The 19,562-nt window shown below is 35.2% G+C and overlaps 1 protein-coding gene across 2 annotated transcripts in view; it reads right to left on the bottom strand.

The window, feature by feature from the left end:
• Positions 1-19,562, bottom strand: part of TRIM33 (tripartite motif containing 33) — a 167,202-nt gene that overhangs the window by 136,450 nt on the left and 11,190 nt on the right. The window lies entirely within an intron of this gene.

Consider the following 19,562-nt stretch of genomic DNA (forward strand, 5'->3'; position numbering starts at 1 on the left):
AAAAGACAAATGAAGAGTGTATAAAATATGGAAAAGGTACAAAATAATGTAAACAGAGAATTAGAAATGGCACAAATACTACATTATGAATACAGGAGGGGCTATGTTAAATTATTTCATTAAAATTAATTTTTTATAATATAATTTTATTTTTAGTTTTCAACGTTTACTTCCATGAGATTTTGAATTGCAATTTTTCTCTCTATCTCTCCCCTCCCCCCACCTCAGGACAGCTTGTACCTCAACTACCCCTTCCTCCAATCTGCCCTCCTTCTATCATCTCCCATTCTCACATTCACTTCCCCTTTTTTCCTGTAGGGCAAGACAGGTTTCTATATCCTACTGCCTGTACAACTTATTTCCCAGCTGTATGCAAAAAGAATTTTTAACATTCATTTTTAAAGCTTTGAGTTCCACATTCTCTCTCTCCCCAACCACCCTCATTGAAAAGGAAAGCAATTTGATACAGGTCATGTGCAGCCATGCAAAACACTTTGGTAACAGTCATGTTGCAAAAGACTAACCACATTTCCCTCTATCCTGTCCTGCCCTCCATTTATTCCATTTTCAAAGTTGACCTGTCCCCCCACAACAGTGTTTTTTTCTGATTCCCCCTTCCCCCAATCTGTTGTCCCTTCTATTATTCTCCCTCTCCTCTCCCCTTCCACTATGCCTTCCTGCATGGTAAAGTAGATTTCCTTACCCAACTGAATATGTTATTCTCTCCTTAAACCAAATCCAATGAGAGTAAGTAAGGCTCACTTATTCCCTCTCACCTCACCTCTTCCCTCTTCTCCTCTATTGTAAAAGCTCTTTCTTGCCTCTTTTATGTGAGATGATTTACTACATTCTACCTCTCCCTTTCTCTTTTTCCCAGCACATTCCTTTCAACACTTACTTTTACTTTTAAGTATCCTCCCTTCATATTCAGCTCACTCTGTGCCCTCTGTCTATATCATATATATGCGTGTGTGTGCATACGTAAATACACACATATATACATACACACATATGTATACATGCACACATACATATACCTAGACATATATAATATACATACATACCCATACGTACATCTATATATACATATATATGTGTGTATATATGTGTGTATATATATATGTGTGTGTATATATATATGGAGAGAGAGAGAGAGAAAGACAGACAGACAGATAAATATATATGTATATTCCCTCTTAACTACCCTAATACTGAGAAAGGTCTCATGAGTTACAAATATCATCTTTCCATGTAGGAATATAGACAATTCAACTTTAATAAACCTTTGATGGCTTCTCTTTCCTGTTTACCTTTGCACATTTCTCTTCATTTCTGTACTTGAAAGTCAAATTTTCTATTCAGTTCTGGTCTTTTCAACAAGAATGCTGGGAAGTTCTCTGTTTCATTGAAATTCCATCTCTTTCCCTGAAGTGTTATATACAGCTTTGCTAGTAGGTGATTCTTGGTTTTAATCCTAGCTCCTTTGACCTCTGGAATATCATATTTCATGTCCTCCAGTCCCTTAGTGTAAAAGCTGCTCAATCCTGTGTTATTCTGATTGTTTCCACAATACTTGAATTGCTTCTTTCTATATGCTTGTAATATTTTCTCCTTGACCTGGGAACTCTGGAATTTGGCTAAAATATTCCTAGGCATTTTTCTTTTGTGATCTTTCAGGAGGTGATCAGGGAATTCTTTCCATTTCTATTTTACCCTCTGATTCTAGAATATCAGGGTAATTTTCCTTGATAATTTCTTTAAAAAATTATGTCTAGGCTCTTTTTTTAAATCATGGTTTTCAGGTAGAGCAATAATTTTTAAATTATCTCTCCTGTATCTATTTTCCAGGTCAGTTGTTTTTCCAATGAGATATTTCACATTTTCTTCTATTTTTTCATTCTTTTGGTTTCATTTATATTTTCTTGATTTCTCATAAAGCCATTAGCTTTCATTTGTTCCATTCTAATTTTGAAGGAACTATATTTTCTTCACTGAGCTTTTGGACCTCTTTTTCCATTTGGCTAATTCTGCTTTTTAAGGCATTCTTCTCCTCACTGGCTTTTTAGACCTCTTCTGCCATTTGGATTAGCCTATTCTTCAAGGTGTTATTTTCTTCAGCACTTTTTGGGGCAAGTTGTTGACTCGTTTTTCATGATTTTCTTGTATTGCTCTCATTTTTCTTTCCAATTTTTCCTCTACTTCTCTTGATTTTCTAAATTCTTTTTGAGCTCTTCTTCCATGGCCTGAGATCATTTCATATGTAGGAGCCTTGATCTTGCTATTTTCTTCCAGTTGTATCCTTTGATCTTCCTTGTCATTAGAAGATACCTCTTCACCAAGAAAGCAACATTCTATAGTCTTATACCCCCACCCCCTTCTGGTCATTTTCCTAGCCAATTATTCGAGCTTTATGTTAAGTGAAGGGTGTGCAGCCCCAAGCTTCAAGGGTTTTGTGCAGCTGTTTTCAGAGATATCTCTAGGGACCTGTAAATTCTCAGTTCTTCCAAAGTGGTATGATCAAAGGAGAGGCATCTGCTCCTCTCCTGACCTACACTCTGGTCTGTGAGCAACCAGCAACCACAAGCACTCTTTTCTGCCTTGGAACTGTGAGTAGGATGACCTCTCCACAGCCGCTACCAGCTCTGCCACACCAGCACATTCCTCATAGCCCCAGGACTAAGACCCAGATCAGTTGCTCAATTCCCCCACACTGTGTAAGTTGAGAGCTCCAGAAGCGGCCACCTCACTGGGGATAAACCATGACCAAGTTCCTCTCTCACCCAGGTGAGAGACCTTTCCCACTGACCTTTGAAACTGCCTTTGTGCCATTTCAAACAGTCATTTGTGAATTGAGAAGTCTGGAAAAAGCTACAGCGGCAAGTAATTCAGCCCTGAGGCCTGCTCCAGGCCTGTCTGTGCCTGCACGGCTGGGCTGGGCAGCACTCTGCTCTGAGCTTGATGCAATAGACCCTTCCTATCCACCTTCCAAATTGTCTTGGGCTGGAACTGTTTCATTGTGTCATTTTGTGGCTTCTACTGCTCTAGAATTTGTTTATAGTCATTTTTTACAGGTATTTTATGAGGAGTTTTGGGGGGAGAACTCAGGCAGTTCCCTGCTTCTACTTTGCCATCTTGCCTCCACCCCTCAATTGAATTATCTTCCATCAGTGCCTTCTTCCCAGAAGTCTTCAAAGAGATATAAAATAAATTCTTTGAAAAACTAATATTGATCATACTATTTTATTGGGATTTTCTTGTTTTCAATTTGTTAATATAGTTGAATTTAAAACAGAATTTTATTATTTTAAAAATTAAGAGAAAAGACATATGGTTTTGACTAATCAACGACTTAAGTAATCAACTGGTGCTCCATGTACCTCTTTTCACAAACCAAGAGGGATGTTTTAACAACAACAATTGCAAACAGGAAATATAATTTTCTTCTCGCCTGAGAAAAGTTTTTAAAAATCTAAAGACAACAGGGACCCTCATCCCATTCACAAAATTCTGCTCTCCTTTCATCTGCCCTGCCAGTCAGATGAAACACTTACCCTTAGACCTCTACAGAGATAAAGCAACAAATTCTGAAAGTCAGAATTGTCATTATTTTAAAAAACCATATTGGCTCATGTCTCTATGAAGACCTACTTAAGATTTTACAGTTCAAATTTTAGTCACCTAGGACCCTATCTTCCACTTAAAATGTTATTCCTATAGAGTAAGTACTAATCACTTATTAAGTATCTACTTCTTATGCCAAGATAAAAGGCAAACAGTTGCCTAAAAACAAGTAACTTCAGAGAGGATTATTATGCCTATTAAAGTTTATAAATTCTAAAATCCTTGAAACCTTTAATTATCTTTTGCCTTTACCTCCTAATTTATATTTTGAACATCAGCAATATTAAGCATAGTACCAGGCCACAAGGAAATTAAAAAAAAAAAAAAAGAAAGAAATCATCTGTGACTTAAAGAGCATTACAGAAAAGTCCCAGAACTTCTAACGCTGTTTTAAGCTTTAATAGCTATAATTTCTCAGAGGGAGAGAACATTTACACATATGAACCCACACATACATGAGCTGATGACAAGTAGGAGGTGTCTCTTCAGCTGAATTCTAAAGGAAGATAGGGAATAGGAAGGCTCAAGGGAGGAGCAAGAATAACACAGGGATGGGGAATAAGAGTATGTGCCACAGCACAGAGAAAGGAAAAAGACTGCCTTGTGTGAAGGTCAGCTGAGATGGACTTGTTTGAAGGCACAAAAGAGAGTATACTGTGTAACAAGCCTGTAAAGATAAACTGAAACTAGGTTGTAAATTACTTATAAGACACAGTAAAGATTATTTTATAGAACTAGACAAAATAACAAAATTCATCTGATGGAATATAGGGTCAAAAATCTTAAGGGAAATAATAAGAGGACCTAGCAATAACAGATCTCAAACTATACTACAAAGCAATAATTATCCAAACAATTTGAAACTGGTTTAAAAAACAGCAAAATAGATCAACAGAACAGACTAGGTACTTGAAATTCAGAAATAAAAGAACATAGTAGTTTTGAGCTTAAAAAAAATCACTGAAAACAAACCAATGAGGGAGTTAAAGGCTCACCATCAACAAAACTGCTAGAAAAATTAAAAAGTAACTTGGGAAAAATTAGGCTTAACCAATCTCTCACACTTTATATCATATTAAGTTCCAAACAGATATACAAACTAGATATAAAAGATCCTATCATAAACAAATTGAGAAGTAGATAACCTTTGACAACAACTGTGTACAAGGGAAACAAGCATTCCTGACCAACAAGGGATTTACAAAGGACTTCAACAGAAAAAAAAGAGTAATTTTAAATTACATAAAATTGAAAAGTTTTTACACAAACAAGATCAACAACAGCAAAATTAGAAGAGAAACAGTTAATTGGGGAAAAAAATCTTGGCAGTAAATTTCACTGATAAATCTCATATACAAAAGATAGATATCTTGATACAAGAATTGATATTGATACAAGCATATAAAAGTGAGTCATTCTCTAACAGGTAAATGGTTAAAGGAATTGAACAAGCAATTCTCAAATGAAAGATAAACTCAAACTATTAAATATAATGTTAAAAATGCTTCAAAAATGCTTCAAAAGTAAGAGAAGTGCAACTAAAACAACTGAGGTTCTACCTCACACTCGGAAATTTGAGATAAATAACTTCAAGACATGGTTTGAAATGTCAAAATGTGACATCAGACTCACACTCAGGAGATGCTAGGTATGGATGTACAGGACTGGAAATCATTTATGAGGAGATATGCATAATTTAACTCATGGCAGCTAATGAGGTCAGTGAAAGAGTATAGAGTAGTATGTCAAGGACAGACCAATGAAGTATACCTGCAATCAGGAGGCAGGACAGAGACTATTGATCCATGAAAGGAGACTAAGAGAAGTCAGAAAGGTAGGAGAACAGAAGGAGGTAGTGTGACAAAAACTAAGAGCCTGCAGAATACAGTGGTCAATGGTGTCAAATGTTACAGCAGAAAGATCAAGAAAAAGTCATCAGCTTTGGAAATCACAAGTCATTTTAGTAATTTTTCACACATAACTACTAGTGTTTTTCAGAATGGTTGAATCAATTCACAGTTTCACCCATAGTGCCTTAAGTGTGTTAATCTTTCCACAACACTTCTAACTTTGATTTTTCCCATCTTGTGCCAGCTTTGTCAATTTGCCAACGGAAAACCTCAGAATTGCTTTGAAAAATTCTTGGACTGTTTCTCTATTGGGGAATGGCTTTTGACTTTTTAATATGTTAACTGTCTATATATCTTAGGTATAACATTATCATCAGAAAAAAATGATACAAAGATTTTCCCCCAGACGATCTCTTCCCTTCTTATCCTAGTTGCTTTAATTTTGTTCCTGCAAAAGGTTTTCAAATTCATTCAATAATAATTTTCTATTTTAATTTTTGTAAATCACTTCCATTTCCCACCTAAGCTGTATTCAGTAAAGAGAATTGTAAAAGAGATAGGAGATAATGAAATTTAGCATAGCAAATCTGCAAATACACCAACAGTATGTGATAGAATTAATAACTACAAGGGTTTTTCCCCTGCCATTCAAGTTAATTTTTTTTTCCCTAAAGAAACAAGTGCTTCTTACCTGACAAAAAAATTCTTCACTCCATTGGCCCAGGAGGTACTAAAGTAGTCTAGTGGCCACAAAAGGGCATAAGAAGTCGTGCCCACGTGAAATCCTTGTCCTTAGACTTGGAGCATATATCTCAAGCCTGTGCAAATTACTACATCCTGCTCTGCTGACCTCACCCCATCTACGTTAGCTAGTGCTGTATCCTTGTTGATTGTACTTTCTATGTCATGGCTAAGTAAACTCTTTGGATCATCTTGTATGCTGCCTAGATATTTCAGAACTTATTATCCCCTCTTTCCCACCCTCCCTCCTCTTCCAAATTTCCCTATTGATAGTATATACCATTCCCTATGACAAGGGTAGCAGCACCATGCTCCCCAGTCACCTGGGCTTGCAAATTTGGTGTTATCAAGTCCAAGCTCACTCACCACACACATCCAATCGTTTGTCAAACTTTGTTATTTCAATCTTCACAACATCTCTAGGATATGGCTTCTTCTCTCCACTAACACAGACAGCATCTCTGCACAGGTCCCCATCACCTCCTGCCTGGACTATCACGTAGTTTTCTTATGGATCTCCATGCTTCCACTGTCTCCCAACTCCAATCTATCCTCTAACCACTCAGCTGTCAAAGTAATTTTCTTAAAGGGTAGATGTGGCCATGTCATCTGACTCCATTCCAACTCAGTAAAAATTCAAATCATCCTCTAAGGTCTCCAGGTTCAAATGCAGGATCTTCAGTTGGGAATTTAAAGCCCTTTACAACCTGTTCCCTCCCTAGATGACTACTTCCTGCACTGCACTCTTCACTGGGCTAGTGACTATTCCTCACACATCATTCATACTCATATTCATTTCCATGCCTTCCCCGCGAGATTGCCAGAAGACCAGCTGAATGTACAACATAGCATTGTGCAAGGAATAACAAAAAGGCCAATGTCCCTAGATCACAGAGTCCATGAAGGGGAGTAAAGCCTGAGAAACAGCAACATATGGCACATGAATAAAATGAAATATTATCTCTATGCTCTAAGAAATAATGAGTATGATGGATACAGAGAAGCATAGGAAAAATAAGAAATGATGCAAAGTGCAGAACCAGGAAAAATGTAGATAATTATTATGAAAATAAAATGTTAAGAATAACAATAAAAAACAATAATGAATTCTGAAAAACTGCAAGATTGGGTCCTCAAAAAGGTGATTTCAAAGCATCTCCCTCTGAGTCTTTGTAGAAGTAGGAGATGACAGATGTGGAATACTGTATATATCATCAGACATTTTTCAGTACTGGTTAGTTGTTCCTCCTTTTTATTTTTTGTTATAAGAAACTGCACTCTCTGAGAGAGATGAGCAGAGTAATATACTGTAAAAGATAGGTATTGTAAGAACAAACAAAAAAAAGTCGATAAAATTTGGGACACATATCTAAAAGAGCCAATTGATAACTTTAAAAAGAATAGTTTCAGCTGAATGATGAGGTCAGGAGCCAGATTAGAATGCACAAGTGAGTGGGAGGAGAAGAAGCAGAAGCAACAAAAGTACAAAGCTTTTTCCACTTTGACTGCAAAATGGAATATTGAACCTAAGAGGCTAATATGATCAAGTGAAGTAGTATTAAGTATGAGATAGATGAGCTTTTTTTGAAGATAGCTAGGAAGAACTGCAAATTGGAAGTAATTTAATTTAAGATTAGAAAGAAGGATGACTAACTCTAAAGGAAATCTGAAAGAGATGTGGAAATGGAATCAAGGATACACACACACACACACACACATACACACACACACGTGCTTTTAGAGCACTGGTCTTGGGTAAAAGAAAGAGTAAAGAAAGAGACAATAGGAAATGTCAATGGGTTAAGGATGGGAGAAACTTGACCTATCTGTAGGAAATAATAAAGGAATTTCTTGAACATTTCTGCTTCCAGAAAAAGAGTGCAAAATAAGTCAAGTATAGTCAACAAGCACTCATTAAACATCTACGCTGGCAGAGAACAATGGAACAGCAGATAAAGCAATGGGCCTAAAGTCAGGAAAACTAAAGCTCAAATCTGGCTTCAGGCACACTTATTAGCTGTATGACCCTGGCTAAGTCACTTAACCTCTGCCTCACTTCCCTCAATTGTAAAATGGGGATAATAGCACCTGCCTCACAGGGTTATTGTGAGGATCAAATGAGATATTTGCAAAGGGATTACTTAGTACAGTGCCTGGCACATAATAAGCACTACATAAATGTCTATCTCCCTCCAAACCCACTGTGAGCAGGGCACTATGCTAAGTCCTGAAATAAAATAAAAATATTACTGATGGTTAATTATTAGCTAATTAAAATTGGTATTAATTATCATAATTATAATATGAGCAACTATGGCACAAACAAAACTAATAAAACTAGGGAAAGATAGAAGAAATTACATGGGGGAGTGGGGCAAATCTATCACATATCTGTAAGGATCTCATATCCAAAATATGTAAGTAACTAAAAATATGACCAAAAAATATTCCCCACTAGAAAAGAAAAGAAGAGGAAGTTCAAGGTTATAGCTTTATTTTTCTCAGTATATGAGAAGAGTAGGTCCTCTGCCAATGGAAGAGTGGAAGAATAATAATAATGATAATTATCATAATAAATGCCAGCATTTGTATAGTGCTTTAAAGTTTACAAAACACTTTAAGTGTTAATTCATTTGATGTGACAAAAAATGTTGTGATTTGTCCAAGGTCAGATTGTGAGTGAGAGATGACTTGAATTCCGGTCTGATTCTGTCTAGAGTCCTTTAAACTATAGCTCTTTATCTCCATGAAGTCTTCCCAACTTTTCCCCAGCATTTTTGTTGCTGTTTTAATTTTCTATATTCTTATTTACATTACAATAATTTCTGTACATGTCATATCATTCTTTTCTACACAGAGAGTTCTTCCTTTATAGTGGGGATCATGTCTTATTCATCTTTATATCTCCTTCAGTAATAAGAGTCCTGCATAGAGCAAGATCACAATCCAAGTTAATAAACCATGAAAGAGTCAAACAGTGAAAATAAAGATACACCTAAAGGCTAACAGTTCATGAGTTATAGTTTCAAACTAAATCAGTTCAATCCTTGATTCAAAAGACCTCTTATTTTGCAATAAAGAAAACTTCCATGTGAATATGTTCCTATTTATAGAGATATCTGCATATGAATATATCTATCAGTGCTTCTATGTACTAGGTTTGGTAATAGAGCAATGAAATTGATTTTTTTAAACTCGTGGTAATGGAACACTATTGTGCTATAAGACATGATGAACAAAAAGACTTCAGAGAGGCCTGGAAGGACGTATATGAACTGATGTTGAGTGAAAGGAACCAGAAGAACTTTGAACACAGTAACAACCACAGTGTACGAGGAATTTTTCAGTCCTTCACAGCAATGTAAGGACCTAAAAAATTCCCAATGGACTCGAGGCAAAATGCCTTCCACATTCAGAGAACAATGGAAGTGGATAGAAGAATGAAGCAGACTATTTTCTCTTGTGTTATGTTTTGGTTTTTTCATGGTTTCTCCCATTCATTTTAATTCTTCTATGCAACATGACTAAGGTGAAAATATATTTAGTAAGAATGTATGTGTAGAACCCATATAAGATTGCATGCCATCTCGGGGGGGAAGAAAATCTAAGATTTATAGAAGTGAATGTAGAAAACTGAAAACAAATTAATTTTAAAAAAATAAATTCATGTGCTAGAATTTCTAGGTCCAAATAAGTGTTATTCTTCAAAGCAGGCATGTTGGTAATCGATATATTTAGTGCAATAATGTTCCCATTACCCAAAACATTTTATAACTTCTGTTTTGGAATTGCCTTAAAATTTTTTTTTCGTAATAGCTAACATTTTTTAATAGTGCTTTCTAGTTTCCAGTCACCTTAAAATGCTCATTTAGTCTTCCCAACATTATGCTAGGTATGAAACATATGACTGCTGTAACTATATTTAGGTGTATTTTACAAATGAAGAAATGAGGGACATACCAAGTCTTCAAATTCCTTCTTATAATGTACTTTTTCAATTTTAAAATGCAATACAAGATAAACCTTTCATTACTGTGAATTAATCCCATACTTTCCTAAGTGTTTAAATTACACCACTATTTCAAGCATGATACTCAAGAACCATAAGTAACATGCTTGAATCAAATATCAAAATTAGTGGAATCAGCATTAATAGAGCTTTTAGATTTATAGTCATAAAATATATGAGACCTCATAGTCCTTGCAGAAAATTTATAGAATAAACTAATAATATTAGCTATTCATAAAAGCAATAATGCTAATAAAACTAATCTTATACATCAAAGAGAGTATTTCTTCAAGAGTTTAAGTCCTAATTACTCTAAACAAACAAACAAAAAATTCCCACTTGAGCTACCATCTGTCCCTGAGGCTTTAGTCACAGGACCATTACATAGGCTTATGGGCAAGGATATCATAAAGCCCACAAAAATCTTCCCATGGGATCTTCTTCCTACCAATCATACTTCAAACATCTGGTTCCCAACAGGGGTAAAAGCTGCCACCACCTGGCCTATGCTAGCCTATACCCAACATTAATTTTTTCAACTACATTTCCTTTTTACTCTCTAGAAAAGTCAGGCTGTTTTCTCCTACAAAGAAAACTAGCTATAGGCAAATTAAAATGTCTAAATTTAATTTTTTTTATTACCACAATATTCTCATTTATAAAAGTTTATGATGTTAATAAGAACCAAAAGAACTTAATTTTAAAACAACAAGAAATGCAGCTCATACCATTGTGCCAAATTTGAAAAATTTTTATTTTTTAGCCCAAAATTATAAACTTAAAACAAATAGGTTCAATTACTTGTACTCCAAGGAAAGTTCAGAAACAACACTAATCCAAAATGGTATATAATCAAAAGATTTCTTTACACTGAACATGAGAGTTATATTTTACACGTGTAACAGGAAAACACATAAATATTTAGAATGCTAATTAACAGAAATGAAATATAAATAAGCCCAGGGGAAGATCTTCCACATACTGAATAGATACTATGCGAAAGGCCTGTGGAAAAGTACAGGTAGAAATTTTTCAGGTTGATAGATGTTGATGACGAAGAGTACTAGGGGAGGGAATATACAATGGATTATTAATCAATAATTCAATAAAGAATTGAAGCATATTTTAATCTAAGTGTTTTTGTTTGTTGAAATAACATTAGAATAAAATATTGAAATCAAGCAAAGTAATACATTAAAAAGCTTTGCAATCTATCAAATGTTAACATGCCAACAGCTACATCCAAGGTCTTCCACTATACTGTTCCAACTTTATCTCAATCTACTAGCCCCACTACATTTGTTCCAGTCAAACTGGATTATTCACCATCCCTTGCTCCTCTAATTTTTATAAAAGTTCATATCTTTCCTTACATCTGAACTCTCCTATTAAATTCTATCCTTCAAAACTCAGTACAAAATCACTTCCTTAATTATCCTTAATAGCTCGAAACAGAAATCATCTTTGCCTCCTCAGACTTCACATAACATTCTTATTTTTGTGTATCTATTTTGTATTATTACTAATACACTATAAACTTCATTTAGACACAAATGGGTTTCATTCATCTTTCTATCACCTATAGTGCCTAGCACAGGGTTCTAATATGGCAGACAATTAACAAATATTTGCTGGACTGAATTATGTATTATTCTGGTGTGCTAAACAGGCTGTACAAACTTGTAGATGGTTTGAGAGAGAGTTGAATAGATTTTTGAAACCACTAATCTGCTTTCTTGAAAACTGCTTTCTTGAAAAAGTCCCTAATGTCAACATTTTTGTTCATTTTCCTCTCATGAAGATGGAATGAGAGGTAGCTGCATGACTTCTTGCACTGTCACAGTTCTACACAATTAATGAATGCAAAGTTCAAGCAGCCTCTTCCCAAGTAGTTTTCTTGCACTTCAAAAATGAACTTCAATATTACTAACAGTGGCTTCTGATATGTCAATATTCAGGCCAATAAATATTTATGAAATGTCTACTACACAATAAGCACCAGAGTTAGACAAAAACGAAAACCAATCCAGCCCTACCCAGAAGGCTTACCTTTACAGGAATACAACATGTAAACAAGTAAAAAATACATAATTTAGGGAAGAAAGCACAAAGATGGGGATAAGGAAAGAAAGACCTTTCAGTACTATTCAACAGATATAATTTCTAACCCAAAGGGCCACATATTCAATTATAATTTATATCTATTCTGCTTTCATTTGTACTCATTTCACTTTCTTTGGAGTTAAAGGAGTCTCTCTGATCACTTCCAGATTTTGGTCCATAGGGGGCTTTAAAATTCTACAAAGACTTCATCACTGAAATCTGATCAAAAAGTTAACATATGACTAGGCCACAACGCTCAGCAAACATTCTTTAATGTTCTACTTTGAACAACATGATAGACCTAAACAGTAACACTGTACGATCTGATAAAGTTGTGAACAATACTATCATCTACAAGCTGACTTCAAAGTAAGCAGAAAAAGCAAAATATGATGCTAAATTTCATTAATTCTAAACCATTCAACTATGTGACCATGATAAGTTACTTAATCTCTATGAGTTTGGGTTCATCTATAAAATGGGAATTATAATATCTGTAATACCTACTTCAGAAGCTTATTTCAAAGATCTAATGAAATAATGGATGTAAAGGACATTGAAAACATCTTAAAAGTGCTATGTAAATATTAAACATTATTTCCACTTAACAATGTGGTCTCTCACAATCAACAAACCCAAACTCTACTTAGTTCAGTCAACCTATCTGGTCATAAAAATACTTAGCCTTTTCATGCCTGAACCAGAGATCATGAGTTTCAAATATTTTCAGGTAGAATATGATGGATTTCTAAGACCATGAACTTCTTATTAAATATCTGATCACAGTATCTGAATATCAATTTCCTTTTTATACCTATGTATTTTAAGCATTTAAAAATATTATTCTGAGAAGGGTTCCATGGGAGTCTTCAACAGACTGAAAGGAGTTCATGACACAAAAAAGTTAAGTACACGTGAACTCTAGATAATCTAATTTACTTGGCTATTTTATACTTCCACAACTTAAGATAGTGAACTATATAAAGCTGCTCATTCTGAACCTCATTAAAAAATACCTGGGAGATAAATAAATTCATAATGAGGAGGGAGGTACTTTTCTTCATCTGTTCTCTGTGGCCATGATTGTCATTATCACATAAGTTGTGCTTATTCTTATTAGGTATCTGAAAGTTATGGTTTATCTCTGCTAAAGAGATTTCCTACAAACTGAATAAAGTCTGATTTAATCCCTGTGAAACTTGCATTACAATATGGGGGGGGCGGTGTTAAAAGGAAGTTTTTTTTATCAACTCTCACTAATTCTCTCAATTACCAAGAAATTTTTATCATTAAGAAGCCCTCTCAAAAACAACCACAAAACATTTAAAGGCAGGAATGAGAAAGTGAAAAGTAGACAAAATACTTGTAGTCACTAAAGAAAACCTCCATTCTGAGATTTAATAACCTAATATATCATATAGAAATGGTGTTTAGCATTAAGCATGGTTTGGTAAAAAAAAAAAAAAACAACACTGTAAGGTGCAAATGTCTAAATTCCCGTCAACATGAATACTGAAAAAATACGAAATATTAAAAATCAAACCTAAAAACAGCAATGTTAAATATAAGTGGATTGATTTTCTCTGTAAAGAAAAATGGTTAGGAATTTTTTTTAACTCCAATCATGTTATCTACAAGAAATACACATAATATAGAATAAGAGAATTCCAATTAAAGCTGGTCTTTCCAATTGAAAGACCTGATTTACCATACTAGAGCTAGATCAAGAAAAATTAGAATTTCGCTGATAAATAACAAAGATAAATTCAAACTAGCAGGCATCAAGAGATAAACAAAGATATATGTACCAAAATATTTATAACAACACTTCTGGAGTGAAGAAGTAGAATCAAAATAGATGTTCACTGCCTGGAGAACTGCTATGTTACTATACTGAAATTTATAAACTGATACAAATTGTGATTGTTAAAATGTGATAGGCTGTAGGATACCATTTGCAAAAGTCAACCTGTTCTTCTCAAACCTTCATCAAGGATGCATGGGTAGACTATTCTCCTTAAAATTTTAAAGATGTAGAAGTTGGTACCTAGGTGGCACAGTGCAAAGAGTGTGAGAACCAAATTCAAATTCCACCTCAGACACTTATAGCTGTGTCACTCTGAGCAAGTCACTTAACCCTTTTTGCCTTAAGTTTCCTAATCAATAAAATGAGTTGGAGAAGGAAATAGCAAACCACTCAAGCATCTCTGCTGAGAAAACTCCAAATGTGGCCATGAAGAGAAGGACATGACTACAACAACTGAATAACTGGACCTGGAATTAGCAAGACCAGAATTCAAATTTTATCTCAAACATTTAAGTTATGTGACCCTGGGCAAGTCACTTAAACTCTTATCTGCTTCTGTTTCCTCAACTGTAAAATGGGAATACTAATAACCATTACCTCCCAGTGTTGTTTTAAGAATCAAAAATGAAATTAGTACAGTGCACAAAGTGCCTGACTATAAAGCAGGCACTATATAAATACTATTATTAAAGTAATAAACTAAAAAAATAGTTTGGGAAAGTGATGGCCCATCATTGAGTTGAGCCAATATGACAATATTACTTAAATTTATAAATGCAATACAAAACCAATTAAATCCCAGAGAAGGTAGAATGGACAAAAAGCTTTACATATCTTTCTTGTCCCCCACCCTGCTTCTCCTCATCTGAACTAGAACCCTCCATACTCCATCTCCAGAATGGTCCCATTTACAGAAGTTCTCTACTCATTTCTGGGACTGCCACACTGCAATTACCTAACCCAATACACCTAAATATGCCAGTTCCAGACACTAGTCAGCCTCCAAATCATCTTAAACTCCCTGTCACTGCCCAGGTAGCTATGATTCCATTGTACCTCCTGTTCTGTAATCAAATCAATAACACCATTGCTTCTAGCAAGGCTATATCATTTGACTCCCCAGACCAAAATACAACGATCACCACTCCCCTTTATCTGTTGTCTCACCTTATTAACACAGGACTTCATGACACTAATTGACTATCTTACTTTCTGTATTTCTATTTCCAAACCTTAACACAGTAGCTGGTACAAAGTAAGCATAGTAAGCATTAAACGCCTTTTCACTCAATAATTCAAAATATATAATATAAATATCAATTAGAAACAAAAAAGCTCAAGTGTCAGAACAAACGCTGTGAAATAATGAAAAAATAGGAATTAATCAATTTAAGCATGTACAGGTTGCAAACTAAGTCATAAATTAGTAACCATCACAACTCATCCAATTTTCCTGAAAAAGAGAATTGAACAAATAAACTATATTCAACAGAAATATGAAGAGATTTTCAAGCACACATGGAACAATCACAAAATCAATCATGTTCTTTTACACAAAATCATCTAGCAAATTTTAAAAGGCAAAAATTTTACACTTTTACAAGTCATAAAGCTAGAAACAAACTTATTACAAAAGAAATGTTTAAAGATGACACAATGAATTTAATGAGATATTACAAAAGTATTTAAAAGACTGCAATAATAAAAAACTATCAAAATCTAAGGAATATACTCAGCAACAAATTTAAAACATCCAAATCAATGAAAAAAATTAAATAATTGTGCCCTTCAAGAAAATAGTAAAGCACCAAAGTGATGGTCAAAGGACAATCAGGGTAGATATCAATATGATGGAAAATAGGTGAAATGATAAGTAGAAAAGCTTTTTTTAAAAAAAATAAAACTGACACCAAACATAGCAAATTTAATCAAAAATAAGGAGACAGCTCAAAAATGGCACTGAAATTTTAATGACCCTACATATCTTCATTAAATTTAGGCCCTTTTTTCTAAATCTACTCTGGCTGCAAGTCATGGAATACAACTGACTTTCCCAAATTCAGTTGTGTGAAGCAAAGGACAATGGAAAAGTGCTCAATGGCCATGAGTACCAAATATTACCAATTAAAAACTGTGCAAGAGAGTGATATTAAAAGGCATCATCAGAAAGATCAATGACAAAAAAAAAGATGGGCTAATTACATGTCAATGGTGAGTAATGTTCTCTATTCAAAATGATAACATGTAAATGGATGCTGTGAAATTACCTGGAGTGGGGATCTATAGGTGTGAAACACTGCAAGAGACTTTTTCCAACATATTTATTAGCTTTACTGAATCTTCCTCTTTTTATTTTTTTATTATAAAGGATAATAAAGAATATCTGGAGAGGGTGGGAAAGGGACACAATGGAAAATGCAGTTTATATAAAAACAAGATAATAAAAATCCAATTTAAAACAAGTAACAGATAACCAATGAACTGCCATGCACGCATCAAAGGTATTCAATATTCAATTTCAAGAGATTTAGAAGGTATACGGTGTGAAAATGGAATGGTTAATGACTTCACTAACCATCTTGATTTACTTGAGCTCCCTTACTACCCAGAAGGCTGGATTGAACTGGGAATTAGAATCAGCCAATCAGGAGACAGACTGAGCATCCCTTGAGTTTTACATGAGAGATTCTTTGCATTTCTGAGTGAACCTAAAATCCTCCTGCTGTGTCAGCAACCACAAGACCAGGATTAAGCTTGCACAGACATCCTGAGTCAGGGGCACTACCTTGCTTATTGGTAACTGTAATCTTGGCTGACAAAAGGACAGACATCCTGAGTCAGGGGCACTTCCTTACTTATTAGAAACTACTCTTGGCTGACAAAAGGACAGACATCCTGAGTCAGAGGCACTTCCTTGCTTTATAATCTGTGCAGCCTAATCCCAAAGTGAGCTCAGTTCCAACTGTAGCTCCACACACATGCCTGCCTGCTCAGAAATAAAAGCACGCATACAACTGAATTGTTTTTCTTTCTCAGACAGAACTCTGGAAGTTGACAACAGGCCTATGGACAATCTCTCTTCTCTCCCTTTCCCCATCACCACTGTAATGCCATCCCCACATCCCACCCCATCATATGAAAAAAATCACATAAAAAGTTTGACTGGATTCAAGTCTTTACTGTAGGAAGAATCAACATAAAAGAAATGAGGACTCTATCAAAAGTATCCATTTAAATTGTATGATCATATCATGTATTATTTAAGGGGAGGAGGTTATTATTTCTATTTGCTGAGATGTTTAAGTTTACTCAAAAAAATTCATTTTTTAAAAGGTTGATCCTTAAGGAAAAAGTTTTTTGTTTCTAAAAGTAAATAAGCTTCTGTACACAAATATATTAAAGAAACCACAGGAAGATAAAAGGAACTCATTAAAAGTGAGAAAATCATCAACAATACACAAACATGGAAAAGTGGTCCATATACAGCTGAAGTGGAAGGATACGAACAAATGTGGGTCACTCTGACTTAGCTGCTCTTTTTCAAGCCTGAGGACTAATAAACCTGATTGGTGAATGGTTCTCCCAGAACACCATTTCAGGAAGGGGCCTGATTATAATTTCACTTCATTTCCCATACCTTTCCCTTCCTATCCACCTACTTCCAGTTCTGTGACCATAATCAAATCAACTTTGCCACAATACCTGAAATCTACTTCCCTATCCCCTTCTGTTCTTCAATTGTGTCCAACTCTTCCTAACTTCATGGACCAATTGTCCATGGGACTTTCTTAGCGAAGTTACTAGAGTGATTTGCCATTTCCTTTTCCAGTTTTAGGCTTTTGTTATTTGTCCTTCATTCTGGAAGAGGACCATGACATCAGGGAGGTGATGATATGACTTGCAAGTGAAATGGATTTAAGTGAGGGAGGGCTGCACAAAGTCACCAAGTCTCACTCTCTCCTCCTGAGCCATCTGGGTCCACTGGCAAGAGATAGATCAGGACAACTGGAGATGGCCCTGGACGCAGTGGGAGACCTTGGCCCTTTTAAACTAAGGGTTTCCCCAGGCTTCAGTTTATCTGAGGCAATGCCCAGTCTTAAGCAGGGATTAAGAGACTTGTCCAGGAACACACAACATAGCTAGTAAGTATCTGAGGTCAGATCTGGATTCTGGTCTTTCTGATCAAACTTGGAAATAACCGCTATTTTGTCAGATTCAAAATCCTTGCCACCCCTCAGTTTTCTAACTCATATCACTAAGTTCCACAAAGCTTCTCTACCTCCCATCATCAGTATCAGAGGCACCATATCCAGAGATTAAGATATGTCTTTGACAATTAATTGTATGTTATTGGCTTCATGAATTTTCCTCCAAACCAGACAAGGGACAAAGGCCTGTATCTGTACTAATACATTATATCAAAACTGAATTATCTTCTTCAAAAACCCAGCTCTCCTACTAACCCTTCTGTCCTGTCTGTATACATAATCATCCTCCTAGTCATACAGAAAATTCAAAAATCTAGTCATGTGACTTGTCCTGCTTTGCTCCTCATATTCAGTCAGCAAATCCCACTTTTCTTTTTTTCGTACATAGCCGATATGTTCATATTGAGTGGGATAGACTTAGTGAAGACTCCTCAGATTGTAATTTTTCTCCCAGGGGTGAGGTAAGCCCTAAAGGCTCAAGGTTACAATATTTTTAGAATAGAATAGTTCCATATAAGGATATAAAACTGTGTAGTGTATTAGGGTCTCAATGATTGGACAAAACTTACATAATTCCTCGATGTCTTCATTTCAAAAGGGATTGGTTAGATTTCGTGTCTAGAATGTAAGACCATATTCTCAGCTAATGAGGATAATGGTCAGTGGGGGGAGGAGGGACTTGCGTTAGGGTCTATATAAATCACTGTCCTGTTCTTTGTCTTCGGCTTTCCTACTCCTACAGGTAAGCCCCGCTTCTCAAGAATCGAATAAATCACTTTTCTGTCATCACTTTGAGTAATTGATTTATGTAGGGACCTGAGCCATCCCACACAATATTTTGCTTGGTTATACCATTTGAGAAAGAGGTTTTCATTGTGGAAGGTTTTAGGAGGGGGCAGCTAATGATAAATGATGCTCCCAAAAAGGAAAGAGGGCCAATAAATCATCTTTTATGCAAAGAACAGAAGCAAACTGAGAGAAAAACAGACAAGCTGGACAGCTTCAAAACTGAATTTGTCATATATATATATTTGTGTGTGTGTGTGTTTGTGAAAAAGTCATATGAAGTAAATTCAGTTTCATAATGCTCTTTTTTATTTTCTTCACTAAAGGTGAAAATATTTGGGTATGCTGACATTTGTCAAGACTATAATAAAAATTAAAATCCCAGGGGAAAAAAGAAGAGAAAGGACATTAGATCTGGCAATTCAGAGATCAATGGT

The sequence above is a fragment of the Notamacropus eugenii genome, chromosome 2, assembly GCF_028372415.1.
Source record: "Notamacropus eugenii isolate mMacEug1 chromosome 2, mMacEug1.pri_v2, whole genome shotgun sequence".
In the NCBI taxonomy this organism is placed as follows: domain Eukaryota; kingdom Metazoa; phylum Chordata; class Mammalia; order Diprotodontia; family Macropodidae; genus Notamacropus; species Notamacropus eugenii.